This window comes from Balaenoptera ricei, chromosome 13, assembly GCF_028023285.1.
Source record: "Balaenoptera ricei isolate mBalRic1 chromosome 13, mBalRic1.hap2, whole genome shotgun sequence".
NCBI classification, from domain to species: domain Eukaryota; kingdom Metazoa; phylum Chordata; class Mammalia; order Artiodactyla; family Balaenopteridae; genus Balaenoptera; species Balaenoptera ricei.
Window position 1 is genome coordinate 40,167,017 of NC_082651.1, and position 14,738 is coordinate 40,181,754.

A 14,738-nucleotide genomic window follows, 5' to 3' on the forward strand; every position below is an offset into this window, starting at 1 on the left:
ACATTAAAAGGATCATACACCACAATCAAGTGGGATTTATCCCAGGGATGCAAGGATTCTTCAATATACGCAAATCAATCAATGTGATACACCATATTAACAAATTGAGGAATAAAAACCATATGATCATCTCAATAGATGCAGAAAAAGCTTTTGACAAAATTCAACACCCATTTCTGATAAAAACTCTCCAGAAAGTGGGCATAGAGGGAACCTACCTCAACATAATAAAGGCCATATATGACAAACCCACAGCAAACATCATTCTCAATGGTGAAAAACTGAAAGCATTTCCTCTAAGATCAGGAACGAGACAAGGATGTCCACTCTCACCACTATTATTCAACATAGTTTTGGAAGTCCTAGCCACGGCAATCAGAGAAGAAAAAGAAATAAAAGGAATACAAATTGGAAAAGAAGAAGTAAAACTGTCACTGTTTGCGGATGACATGATACTATACATAGAGAATCCTAAAACTGCCACCAGAAAACTGCTAGAGCTAATTAATGAATATGGTAAAGTTGCAGGATACAAAATTAATGCACAGAAATCTCTTGCATTCCTATACACTAATGATGAAAAATCTGAAAGAGAAATTATGGAAACACTCCCATTTACCATTGCAACAAAAAGAATAAAATACCTAGGAATAAACCTACCTAGGGAGACAAAAGACCTGTATGCAGAAAACTATAAGACACTGATGAAAGAAATTAAAGATGATACCAACAGATGGAGAGATATACCATGTTCTTGGATTGGAAGAATCAACATTGTGAAAATGAGTATACTACCCAAAGCAATCTACAGATTCAATGCAATCCCTATCAAATTACCAATGGCATTTTTTACGGAGCTAGAACAAATCATCTTAAAATTTGTATGGAGACACAAAAGACCCCGAATAGGCAAAGCAGTCTTGAGGCAAAAAAATGGAGCTGGAGGAATCAGACTCCCTGACTTCAGACTATACTACAAAGCTACAGTAATCAAGACAATATGGTACTGGCACAAAAACAGAAACATAGATCAATGGAACAAGATAGAAAGCCCAGAGATTAACCCACGCACCTATGGTCAACTAATCTATGACAAAGGAGGCAAAGATATACAATGGAGAAAAGACAGTCTCTTCAATAAGTGGTGCTGGGAAAACTGGACAGCTACATGTAAAAGAATGAAATTAGAATACTCCCTAACACCATACACAAAAATAAACTCAAAATGGATTAGAGACCTAAATATAAGACTGGACACTATAAAACTCTTAGAGGAAAAAAAAAAAAAAAAAAAAAAAAAAAAAAAAAAAAATAAATATTTCTTTGAGTCCCTGATTTCACTTTTTTTGGCTATGTACCCAGAAGTAGAATTGCTGGATTATATGGTAAATTATTTTTAATTTTTTGAGGAACTGCCAAACTGTTTTCCGTAGTGGATGTACCATTTTACATTGCCTGCCTTAATTTTTAAGGGACTTTTTTTTTTAAACTAGTTTTAGATTCTAGGCTGGCAGTTTATTTTTTTCAGCACTTTACTGTATAATTCAATTGTTGTTTGACATATATTTCCTGTTAAAAAGTTAGCTCTTAATCTTAACGTTGTTCCTTTAATATTTTTTACTATGTTTTTGGTTTTCTGCAGTTTTACTATGAGGTGCTTAGGTATAGTTTTCTTTGTATTTATCCTGTCGGGTTTGTAGAGCTTCAAACTGTGGATTGATGTCTTTCATTAGTTTCGGGAAATAGTTGACTATGATGTTTTAAATATTGCTATTCCCCCATTATAGAAAGACTAGACCTCTTTCTGCAGAGTCACAAATTTAAAACTATTTTCCTAGTAACACTAAGATATTGTTTTCTTCTTTTACTCACATTCTTGCAGGAGAATATAGTGAAGTACTCCAGAGGCTATATGATATGTGAAGACAGTCATTGTTTTAATGGCTAATGTAATATATGCTTGTGTATTCTTATGTTTAAATTCTTATTCAGCTTTAATTTTTAATGTGATAAATGTCAATAAATATAACCACATGTACAAAAGTTCTTGGGGAACTCCATATTTTTTAAGAGTATGAAAATATCCTTAAGCCAAACAGTTTGAGAACTGCTGGGGTAGGCATTTTGACTCTATCCCATATATTTCATATTTTTTTATAGTCTTCTGTATTTTATATATTTTTATTTTCCTCTTTATGCTTTTTTTTTAAATGGGAAGAGTATTCATTTTAATTATGCTCCAAGGTGTTACAGAGCTAGATTAACAAATTTCAGTCAGTATAAAATAGATTTATTATCAATATTCAGTCATAATACAACCCAGGTAAATGAATCATTACTTTATACAAGGCTCAGATGTTTAAAATCTATCTTAACTTTACACATGTACTATAAAATGATAAATACTTAAAATGACAATGCAAGGGAAAATATTATAAAAATACAATTGTTGTAGACCCTTGTATGAAAGTTCTTTAAAGTTCTGCCTTAAGGAATAATACCATGCTGCATATCAGAACCAAAAATAAAGTATTTTCCTTGAGATTATGCTCAGCGATATACTGGATGCACTCTAAAATACCATGCCTGACAAGAATCAAAAGAGACAAGGCCTTCAATAATGTTGAGAGAAAAAAAAAGAGAGAAGAGTAATCAATTGTCATATGCTGATTTCTGCTGGAATGGCCTCTTTAAACAATTTATAGCACTGTGGAAGAACTGAAAAAGAAGGGGACCAGTCTCAGCTTTATATAAAGGATTTCCAAATCAGCACAAACTCAGACAATGTTAAAAGGTACTGTTCCCAGTACTCTCCACTCTTCAACCCTTTTGCATGGACTCCTCATCCTAAGTCCATGTTTTTTCTCTAATTTCTTCCTACGGGCTTACCAAACACACTTTCTGTTTTCTATTATCCAACATACAAACCAAAAGGCATTAAGCAAAACAATATCTGTCAGTCAAGTCAGTTCTAAAGACACCAATTTTGGTTTAGGTATTAATCATGAGATTTACGCATAACCATCCTTCTTCCACACACACTCCCACCTCCCCTTACATATTGACTCCATCCTAAACTGTGAAGCAATATGAAGTTTTAAGATTTTTTTTTTTTTTCCTTCATCAGTGATTTGCCTGTTGCCGAGCTGCTTGGTTGGCAGCAATATCAGGAGCTGTTTGGAATGCTTGGTCAGAATAAATAAGGATGTGATCAGTGAATTCCTGTAACCTATCAAAGTGAGCTTCTACAGGCAGACATGAAGAATTTACCTTTAGACTTCTCGCACTCATTTCAGAAGGGAGAAAATGTGTCTTAAAAGGGAAAGGAAAAAGATTAGTTAAAGAAATATAGCAAAATATTAATACTGTAGTAATAGGAAAGGGAATGCTTATAGCCAGCCTACATCGTGGGGAAGTTTCTGGCATAAAAATCAAACTTTCTCTCCCATTACTCTTTGCACAAGATTAACAGTTGATTTACATCAAGAGGTGCAGAAAGCCACTAAACACTTTCTTCAAAGGTAGGGAATTTCTTTTTGAAATGAGCATTAGAGAAAGGAGGAAAAGGTAGGGAAAGCTCAGTCAAAGAGGTCCTCAAACATGCGTTGTCCCATTGCTATGTACACTTCCTTTTCGTCTGGTGTCATTTGGGCCACCAGCTCTGGCTTCTGGCTCACTTCGCTGTAGGAGAATGGACGGCCAGCCACCATGACAGTGGGGTCGTCTGCTCCTTCCTCAAATTCATTCTCCTCCTCATCCTCTTCCCCATGATGTGCAGCCACAGCTGCCGCACGGGGTGGAGAGTCATTGTCTGACTCACTGGTCTCACTCACGGAGTCACTGCCAGTGGCAGTGGTCACAGGAGCAGCTGCCCCCACTGAGCCTGCTGTGGCAGAGGGGGTCTTCTTCTCATGAATGAGCAGTGCTCGTGTGACCTCCTCATTATCATCTGGCCCCGCACGGCCTTCCTTACGCTCCTGAAACGAGTCTGTATCTAAGCCACCTTCCTTCATCTCTTCAGAACTATATGCTCCTTGGAGAGTGCTCTCTCTTAACCAAATAGTTCTCTCTTTGGCAGATTTTCCCTCCAGTGAAGCTCGATGAAGATCGTCTTGGTCATCCATGTTAATGACAACATTCTGAGTGTATAAGTCCTCATAAGAGGGGCCTTGGTGGCCCATGCTTCCTGGTGGTGCCCACCTGCCAGGCCAGCAGCTGCAGCAGCAGTTGCTGCACGGTCCTTGCTCTGTTTCAGGGCTGGTATTTCTGTGGGTTCTGGCTCAAGTATTTCATAGGCCAAGTTCACATCCTCCGTCTCTCAAAGCAAAGCATAAATGGGCTCAGTTTGTTCATTAAACCTTGCCAAAAGTGTGTGTGCATCTTTTTTGGGCATTGCTGATTCATCTTCTTCTACCTCTGTATGGCAGAAAATACAGCGGAAAGTTCCTGTCATGGGATCAAAGAGCTGATTATCTTCTAAATCTGTAAAAGTACTACTGCAGATGGGACATTTGAAGGAGGCCCAGTTGGTGAAATCTCTCTCATCAGTTTCAGTCCTCCTTCTCATGTGGTCCAATTTATATTTTACCACATTAACAAGAGTACGATAATTGATAAAGTAGTGGTTGTGGTGAGTGGTTTTCCCATCTGCAGCAGTCTCCACCCTCATTCTGCACTTGATGAATTTGTCTCCCTTTAAATTATTCAAGACTGATCGAAGTTGCTTCTGATCAAACTTGAGCAGCTCCAGCATGTCCTCCTCTTTCACACAGAGGTTTCAGATCAAGATGTCCAAGGCCAAAGCATGCTCAATGCCATAAAATCCCCGGATCACATACTTGGCTAACTGCTTCAATGCTGCAGGAACCTCGGTGAGGACATCTGGATCTGCCATCTTTAGCAGCAAACTTCAACTTTAAATGTACTGGCCAAAGCACATCCTGCATGGGGAGGGCACTGTGCCACATCATTCAGCCTGTTACCTTTGCCTGAAACACCTTAGGGGACCCAGAGCGAATCCTTGAACACGCCCACTACAGCTTCACTCAGCGCCTCCACTACTGGCTTAAACGGGCCATGCCACTTGTGCGACAAAGAGAACGCCCTATTCCTGCGGCCAGCTTTAGAAACCACGTGCTACTTTCCTCTTTATGCTTTAATCTGGATGTTTTCTATTAATTTATCTTCACTAATCTCCTCTTGCTGATAAACCATCTATGGAACTCTTAATTTTAAAAATTACATTTTCACTTCTGAATTTTCTCAATTTTTAAATAGCATAGATTTCAAGGCTCTGGTGAATTTTCCATCTTTCTATTTTGTTCATCTTTTTCCTTTTTTTTTTCCTTATTAATCATAGACATTTCAAAGTCCTTTTTTCATAATTTCAGTATCTGGATCATCTGTGGATCTTGATTTTCAGTTATGTGGTCCTCTCCCTTGGCATGCTTGGTAATTTTGGACTGCATGGAGATAAAAAACTCATGGAGGTTCTGGGTAACCTTCTCTTCCGTAAGAGAAGGTTAAACTCCCCCCAACCCCGTCTTTTTCGGTAAGGTGGATAGAGTGGCAGTGATCTGAATCCAGTCAGGGACAGAACTATGGCTATCTCTGGTTCAGTACATACAGCCTTTTGCTATAGTCCTTCACATTTTCCAAACAGCCTTGGAGTGATGATTAGGGCCCCTTTCCTCAGGTGGACACTGCATTCTAATCTTTACTCCATACCTCAAGACTACCTAAAACTCTGTTCTGCTTCTCAGAGGCTTTTTGCTTGTCGTCTTAGCCTCTTGCCTGCTGTAGGTTAAGAATTCAGTGCATGTATTGAGGGAAAAACAGAAGAGTGTTGTGTTGTTTACCATTTTTCCTCTCTAGGATCTTTACTTCTTGTCTCTAATTTATGTCACTTCAGTGCCACAAAACTGTCAAAAGCTGATTTCTCTACCTCTTCTGCTTGATTCCTATACTGGAAACTTAGCCTCTTGTGTGCAGACTTGGCAAATATCTTGGGAAAAAGTGACTAAAGAATGTTGGCACACCCCTTCTCATTCTTCCCCTGGTCTCCAGCATTTTGTTCCCTTAATTTCTGATCATCTTAGCAGCTCTGTAAGTCAACCAAGAAAGAGCATCAAAAATAGGTATGCAGAAAGCCTGGATAGGTGTCAGTTCAGATTGGAGCAGGGGAAATGGGAGCATCAAGAGAGAGTTTTCCAGAAAAAGGTGGGGATTCCAATAAGAAAGGAATGGTAATCTTAGTGTACAACCTGGCTTAAAAGTGAAGAATATTTATATAGTTGAACTAATACAAATGTTGTTTATTGGTTTTAAAGACAAAATACTGGTAAACCATAATAGACAAGTATGATTCTGGAACAGAATATATATGTTATTAACCCAACCCAGTCAATGTAAAATTCACTTCAGCAGTTGGAAGAAAGTGAGGAAAAGAAATGAAGAGAAAGTAAGGGAGAGCTAATGCCTCACTTTGCACAATTAGGGGGTCAAGGTAGTCATAGATAATGATATAAGAAATAAAAGCATAAGTATATTATTAAGAAATAAAAGTACAGTATTAAGCATAGTATATTAAATTACAAAAATAACCTTTAGAAAAACTAAAAGTGGTATAAGTATGTTGAGAGGAGAGGGAGGGAGAATGATATGGTATGATGAGGTAAATCTGCTCTGATTATAGGAGAAAGACAATATCTAAACTGATTTTAAAAAAAGCAATATTATTATATGTTTTACAGATATGGGCTTACCTCCACAAAATTAAGAACCAGAAACATTTTAAAAAGCTCCAAGTGGTTTTCTCTGGAATATTAAAATGGAAATCCAAGAAGCTTAAAGATCCTCAAGCAGGGTAAACACAAGCAACAAAACTACACCAAGGCACCACAAAAGGAATCACAACAATAGCTCAAAAGATGGGAAGGGGGAAATGGAAGTATATTTAATTAATTAGAAAGAAAGCAGGAAAAGAGGAAATCATTTACATTAATATAATTACCTATTTGACTAGGTTTAAGTCTGTTATCTTGCTATTTATTATTCATTTGTCCCATCTGTTCTTTGTCCCTTTTTTTCTCTTTTCTTACTCTCCTTAACTAAATTAGATTAACTGAATATATTTTAGGATTCAATTTTCCCCCACTATTGTCTTATTCAGTATACCTTTTTGTTATATATATATATTTTAGTGGTTGCTGTACGGTTTACAATATGCATCTTTAACTTATTACATTTGCTATTGCCTGAATGTTTTGTGTCCCTTCAAAATTCATATGTTGATACCTTACCCCCCCCCCCCCCACTCCCCTGCCAATGTGATGATATTAGGAGGTGGGGCCTTTGGGAGTTAATTAATTCATGAGGAAGTCATGAGAGTGGAGCCCTCTTGAAAGGGATTTGTGCCCTTGTAAGAAGAGACATGAGAGCTTGCTCTCTCTCTCTCTCTCTCTCTGTTCTCTGCAATGTGAGGATACAGTGAGAAGATGACTGTCTGGTAAACCAGGAAACTGGCCCTCACCAAACGCTGGATATGCTGTGCTTTGATCTTGGACTTCTCAGCCTGCTGAACTGTGAGAAATAAATTTTTATTAAGCCACTCAGTCTATGTAATTTGTTATAGCAGCCTGAACTGATTAAGACAACAGTTTGCCTTCAAATGATATTATACCTATTCATGTATAACATAAGATCCTTGTAACAGTATACTTTCATTTCCCCCCATTGACCTTTGAGTTATAGTTAGCATGTATTTTACTTCTACATATGTTATGAATTCCACAATTCATTGCTATTATTTTTGCTTTAAACTTTCAGTTATCTTTTAGATAAATTTAAAAAATGATAAAAATCTTTATTTTATCATTTCCTATGCTCTGTATTCCCTTGTATAGATCCATATTTTGACCTGATTTTATTTCTTTTCACCTAAGGAACTTACTTTAATGTTTCTCGTAGTGCAGGCATGCTGGTAACAACTTCTCTAAGATTTTGTCTGAAAAAAAAAATCTTTGTCCTTAGGTTTTGGAGAATATGTTTGCTGGCTATAGAATTCTAGGTCTACAATTTTTCCTTCAGCACTTTGGAGATATCTTTCCATTGTCTTCTTGCTTACATAATTTGGATGACAAATCTGCAGTCATTTTGTTTGTTTGTTTGTGTTCTTTTTTCCCTCCTCTGTATCCTTTTAAGTTTTTTTTTTTCCTTCTTTTTTTTTTTACTGGTTTTCAGCAACTCCAAGAAGCCTTTTCTGATTAATCCAATTCCACAGCAAACATTATATTTTTATAATGCTGTACAGATTTAGGTGTACAGATTTAAGTGTACAGATTTAACCATTATATTAATTTCTATACAGATTTATAATTTATAATTACCTTCAATTGTGTTTCCTTGTGCCTTTCTTATTATAGTATGTGCTTCCTCAAAGGGAAACATTCTTGTCTTCATTTTAGTAAATTCTCAATAAATGCTTACTAAGTGAGCCTATGATGGTAAAATGTCCAAACCACCTGGTATAGCCAGTTTTCTTAAGTTTCTGAGAAAACAGTTTCTGTTTAACTTGATGTGGTCATTTTATTTTATTATTTGGTTATTTTATTACTTAGTAGTCAAATTTCTCTTGCCTTTTAAAAGTTTATTTCTTCTGGTTTAGTGTATCATGAACATTTAAAAAAATTGCTCCCATTTCCCCTCATTAAGTAAACAATCAAGTCACTCCTTAGATTGGAGAACTGGAGTGTGATAGTGATATACCATAGCTTTTGGAGAGTGACCTAAACATAACCCTCTGGAGAAGTAATTTACTGGTGAGCAATATTTGTTTCTTCAGTGATGTTTGGGGCCATATTAGATTGTCATTTTGTTGACTGAGAATTGACCTGTGTAGGCTGTCAGATTCTCCAAAGAAGTTATATGATATAGACCAGATTAACTGATAATATATAATTGATGATAGATAAGTAATGAAAATATGCATTAGGCCTCAGGTAGATATCTAACGAATTATATAACAAACTTTAATCATAGGGTCATTTCTGAAAGGCAGGCAATTTACTTTTCCCAGTTACCCATTGTAAATTACTTAATTCCTTGTATTGAACCAATCATTTGGCTTTAGTGACCTCTGTTTTCAGAAAAATGTCTCTTAACATGTTAAGCTAGTCTGTCTCCAGTCTCTTTTTTTATGGTGTGAGTTTTGGTATCACTCATTCTGTTAAATTTTATTTTGATTGTTTTAGAGCCATTTTTCTATGTAAGTCCATATAGATCAAGGTTGTTTCAGATCTTTTTTTATCTTTCAAAGTATTAAAAATAAGATCATTTTAGTGTCATTTATGTAGTTGAACATATATTTTATTTCTTGGTCTAGGTATAAAGTAAATTTATTGACTCGAGTGGATACTAAGATGACTCCATGCAGAAAGAGTTAATGACAGAAGTAAAGTCTTAATCAAAGACAATGACCAGCATTTAAACTAGCCCTATCTTGGAACACAAAGGACTGTATAGCAAGGCTGACTGTGATATGCCAGGGCAATGTTTTGGGAGTATGATCCAGATCATTGGTTCTGGATGCTGACATTTGAAAATGATTTCTTGATGGTGCATATGTGACCTTGGAATTATGAATTGTCTTAGAATTTCTTTTCAAGGGAAGGAAGCATATAAACGGGAGGGTAAACAAATATTTTGTTAATAATTTGCTGTAAAGATGGTTTATTGCAGTTTAATATTAAACAGCTCAGGAGGCCTAAAATTTATCTCACTTGGTTCTGACTGGTGTTTCTTGCTGACACATGGTGTGAATCAACTGTCCTTCCAACTTGAAAAAGCAGAGAGCTCGCTGACACAACTCCTTTGTTCTAGGGAATTGTTTCCACTGTGCCTTCAAAAAGGAGGGACATTAAAAGCTTTGGCTCATAGCAAGTTCTCTCCAAGTTGGACACAGTTGGGGGGCTGAATCTTGGCTAAAGAAAGTGGGGTTGGTGATTTCTTTTGTATCCTGGATTTTTTTTTTTTTTTTTTGAAATTGAACATTTACTTTTTCAAGCTTTCTACTTGACCTTATGTGATTAACAGTTCTTCCTTCCCCCTTAAAATGGAACCAGAAAATCTCACATGTGCTGGTGTTTTCCAGGGTTCTCCTTTCTTAGGTCCTAGAGTTGCTTGGGTTTCTGCCCTTCCTCATAGTTGAGTTTTCTTTTGTGAAAATATTCATGTACCTACTTAACAAAGCAAAACATGAACATGGAAGGTTTAATGACAAAATTATGTCTCAAAAGATCTCAGAAGACTGGAAAAAGGATTATAATTGTAATAGGTAGTAAGTAGTAGATTCAGAATATCAACTGAATGAGTATAGCAATGTATTATAAAAACAAATTAAAAGATTTTATGTGACTTTAAGCTCAATGTACAGTATGATATAACTGCCAGAAACACTAAAGCATTAGGCTGTTTTAATAAGGCCGAGTAACAAAGTTAAAGGAGATGAGTCTTATTTTCCTGTTTTGGCCATGTTTGATCTGAAAATTGCTTATATTTATAGAGTACTTTCTGTGTGCCATGTACTGTTTTGAATGCTTTACTTACATTATGCCATTTAATCTTTACACAGCAACTGTATGAAATGGTTATTATTATTATCTACATTTTATAGACGTGGAAACTAAAGTATAGAGAAGTTTAATAAGTTTCCCAAGGTCACAAAATTAATAACCAAGACTTGAATCCAGGAAGTTTGACTTTGAAGGCTGGGCTCTTGACTACTGTACTACACTGACTGTTTTGTTGCATTTTAAGAATGTTGACTACTAGAATGTGTCCAGAGGGTAAAAGCCTGAGTTGAAAGGCTGTATGTAGAATAGTTGAATAATTTGGATTGTTGAGTCTGGAGAAGGGAAAGGAGGGACCAAGAACTCGTTTTTGGTGGTCCTTTGAGGGCAAAAATAAGATAAATGGTGAAAATTATAGGAAGGCAAATTTTATTTTTTATAAGAACTTTGCAACAGCTATTGAAATGGGATTGGTTGCCTTGTAATGAACTTCCCTTTACCAGAGATGTTTCAGTGGAAGCTAGACAGGTATGTGATAGAGATGTTTAAAAAAAATTGAACTTGTATCTGCGAATTAAGGCCAGTCATTTCTGAGGTTCCTTTTTTCTGTACATTTCTGTATTTCCATATTAAAGAGAGATCTTTAAAATGGCCTAGTATATACTGTCCTTAAGCAAATGCTTCTGTGAAAAAAAGACACAGTATTGATTCCTAATGGAAACATGGTGTGAGAGGAGGGGTGGGTCCTCATTTATTTTCGTCTAAAACATGAAGGTTTTTTTGTAAATAGCTTTATGATATTGGTAGGGAGTTCTTTGCATATCATGTTAGTGGTATAGGAAACAACAGAAAATGGCTTACTTTTCCAATTCACAAATCAAGTTACTTAAATCGAGTAATAGATCAGAGGTTCCATGGTAATAACCATTGAGGCTCCCCTCTTCCCCTCCCATTTGAAGGATCATGAAAGAACATTAATTGGTGAGGTTCATAGTTGCTATGGAAGGGCTCTAGGAAACTGCTATGTGAGTTTTCAAATAAAAAATTTCGGGGTATCAAATATATGTATGTTTTAAATACATTTTGAAGTTATGATCAGTAATGAGAAGGTTAGAATATAGAAGAGATACTGAATTTTAAAAATTCCAGAATTCCCTGGCAGTCCATTGGTTAGGACTCCACGCTTCCATTGCAGAGGGGCATGGGTTCGATCCCTGCTTGGGGAACTTAGATCCCACAAGCTGCGGCAGTGTGACCAAAAAAAAAAAAAAAAAATTTCCTAACAGTGGTGATTGCTTCTTGGGTTTGTAGGTGATAGATTGTGAGAAGAAATTCTTCTCTATTTTTTTACATAATTGTTTTTGAATAATTATTAAAAACTAGGCCCCAGGTTACTCTGAAGTGTTTGTTCTTGTTTGGTTTTTAATTTTAATTAGTATTTTATTGAGCATCTACTATGAACCAGGTACTATTCTAGACTTTTAAAAATGCACTTCCTTTTTTCAATTATAAAAGCAATACATGTTTAAGAAAATAAAAAGTTAGAAAAGTAGAAAGAAGAAAGTCACAATTGCCTTATTCAAACATGCCATTTGTATTATTTTGGTGATTTTCTCCTCTGCCTCCTCCCTCTTGTGCTCATCTTCCTCTGTCCCATTTTCCTTTTCTTCCCTCTCATCCTTTTTCTTTCATCTTTTCCTTGATATAACTGTAGCAACCTGGGGAAGGTAGATGTTTTTGTGTACTGGCAATGTCAGAAAGGTTGCTTCATGCGTGAAATGATGATAATGGTAACTACTCCAGTAGGATTATTTTTGAGGAATAAGTGAGTTAGTGTATGTAAAATGTTCAGCAGAGGGCTTGGTACATTATTTTTAAAATGCTTATGTTTACTGTTGTAATTTTGAGCTGGATTTATCCTTTAATGTTCTGGGTGATATCGGTATAGTAAGATTTCCTAGACTGAGTTGCTGGGTGGTTGAATGATTGGCCTCTAATTTTCTTTGCTTTTCTTATGAGTTGGTACTATACGTAACTTTCCCCCCTCATGTTCTTGAGCCATCATTACAAACTCAGACTTGCACCTCAGAGTTTTTTCAAAACCATGATCAGGTATAAATCAACTTAGCTGTTCCATATGATGTGTGGTAGGATTTCTCTGCATACCCCTATGATAACCATTTAATAGAACACTTGATCCAGGTCAAAATAGAGTAATGAAAAGTTGCTAAATAGCAGGACATTTAGCATTGCCCTTTGTTCAGCTCTCCGTGACTGTACATTATGGTGTCTAGTCTGGGTATGAGACTAATGTTTATCATTATGGTACAGAATTCTTGACTACTTTTATGTTCTACCAAATACAAATCTTTAACAGACTCCACCCTGCCCTCCCCCTTAAAAAAAGACAGACTTTGCCAACAATTTTTTTTCTCTCCTTTGAGAGTTAGCTTGGTAATTTGGAGCATATAACCATGATGTTTGGGAGCTGTTTCCATTGTTGCAGTCTGATTGTCCATGGTTTAATCATCAGTAGTTAAGAAGGAAAGCAAAAAATGGCTCCAGGCTGCAGAGTACCATAAAAACTTTCCACCTGGAAGCAATTTTTTTCTAAAAGCCCTTAGGGACTGCTGTCACCCTTCCCCTTCTATTGGCAACAAGGGCCAGAAATACCAGTTCCCTTCAGAGCCAGGTCTTGTTGCAATTTAATCATCTTCCTTTTCCTAGCTTCCAGAGAAGGTTTGAGGAGAGCTAGGGAAATAAATTATTCCCAGACACTTCTACAGTAGATTTCCTTGAACCTTCTAAGTTCCTTCTTCCTCTAATTCCTTCCTTTTCTATTTAGCATTTTAGCTGAAGTACAAATTATTTGCACTGCTAGAACTTGAATTTACTTTTGAAGCAAGAATGTTTATTATTAACTCTAGTGCTTGTCTTTGGAGAAAGTCTAAATGTTGAAACATTTTTGGGCACTTCTTTAGGCCCTTTGTCACTTTATAATGTCTTCTCTGTGGGAGGTGGGCATTGTTCCAGGTGTAAACCCTCAAGGAACTCATGGTCCTGTAGGGAATATAGACATGTAAATAAATCATTACTGTGTAGAGTGCTCAGTGTAGTACCCTTTCAAAAATATGAACAAATAAACATTTCAAAACAAAAGTATCAATTCAGCTTTCCATCAGTGAATGTCATTAGTGGTGGTGCCCATTAATTTCTAGGATATTATTATGCATTTGTTCAAGAACTTTAGGGCAAAACAGGATGATAGTACTTCTGGTGAAATTTACCTCAAATCACACATGGTTTCATAGGTTCAAGGACGGTTCAGATTTGCACAGTGTCAAAATGAGAGCCAGGTGGTAAATGAGGATACTGTGACTGTAAAGGGGTACCACTTATCTTATATGACTTCTTATCAAGGATAGGTCTAGGTGTTTTAACAGAATTTGTTTCTTCATTTTTTTAAAATAGAATTTTAAATATATTTCTTAAAAATAGGCTATTACATGCTGTAACAGGTTTTTTTTTTAACATCTTTATTGGAGTATAATTGCTTTACAATGGTGTGTTAGTTTCTGCTTTATAACAAAGTGAATCAGTTATACATATACTTATGTTCCCATATCTCTTCCCGCTTGCATCTCCCTCCCTCCCACCCTCCCTATCCCACCCCTCTAGGTGGTCACAAAGCACCGAGCTGATCTCCCTGTGCTATGTGGCTGCTTCCCACTAGCTATCTATTTTACGTTTGGTAGTGTATATATGTCCATGCCACTCTCTCACTTTGTCCCAGCTTACCCTTCCCCCTCCCCATGTCCTCAAGTCCATTCTCTAGTAGGTCTGTGTCTTTATTCCCGTCTTGCCCCTAGGTTCTCCATGACCATTTTTTTTCCTCTTAGATTCCATATATATGTGTTAGCATACGGTATTTGTTTTTCTCTTTCTGACTTACTTCACTCTGTATGACAGACTCTGGGTCCATCCACCTCACTACAAATAACTCAATTTCGTTTCTTTTTATGGCTGAGTAATATTCCATTGTATATATGTGCCACATCTTCTTTATCCATTCATCTGTCAACGGACACTTAGGTTGCTTCCATGTCCTGGCTACTGTAAAAATAGAGCTGCAATGAACATTGTGGTACATGACTCTTTTTGAATTATGGT

At 36.4% G+C, this 14,738-nt stretch overlaps 1 protein-coding gene and 1 pseudogene across 5 annotated transcripts in view; one reads left to right on the plus strand and one right to left on the minus strand.

Annotated features, from left to right (window-relative positions):
- EXOC6B (exocyst complex component 6B) overlaps positions 1–14,738 on the plus strand; it is a 727,664-nt gene that overhangs the window by 63,368 nt on the left and 649,558 nt on the right. The window lies entirely within an intron of this gene.
- Positions 3,579–4,894, minus strand: LOC132376990 (general transcription factor IIE subunit 1-like; annotated as a pseudogene).